This window comes from Tarenaya hassleriana, unplaced genomic scaffold (genome assembly GCF_000463585.1).
Source record: "Tarenaya hassleriana unplaced genomic scaffold, ASM46358v1 Cleome8, whole genome shotgun sequence".
NCBI lineage: Eukaryota > Viridiplantae > Streptophyta > Magnoliopsida > Brassicales > Cleomaceae > Tarenaya > Tarenaya hassleriana.
Window position 1 is genome coordinate 1,749,098 of NW_010970490.1, and position 232 is coordinate 1,749,329.

A 232-nucleotide genomic window follows, 5' to 3' on the forward strand; every position below is an offset into this window, starting at 1 on the left:
TTTTTTATTACTCGAATTCATTGTCATGGGTTTTGTATGGTTAATGGTTCATTTCACACAATTCATATGTCTGATAAAATACTGAACTAAATTATAACCGGTATTTTATTATGAAAATATTGGATTTAGATCTAAATAACAGTAGTACAGTATTTCGTATTCAAATTCGAATTTAAGTATAATCGATATTTTTGCAGGGTAATATATATATATATATATATATATATATATA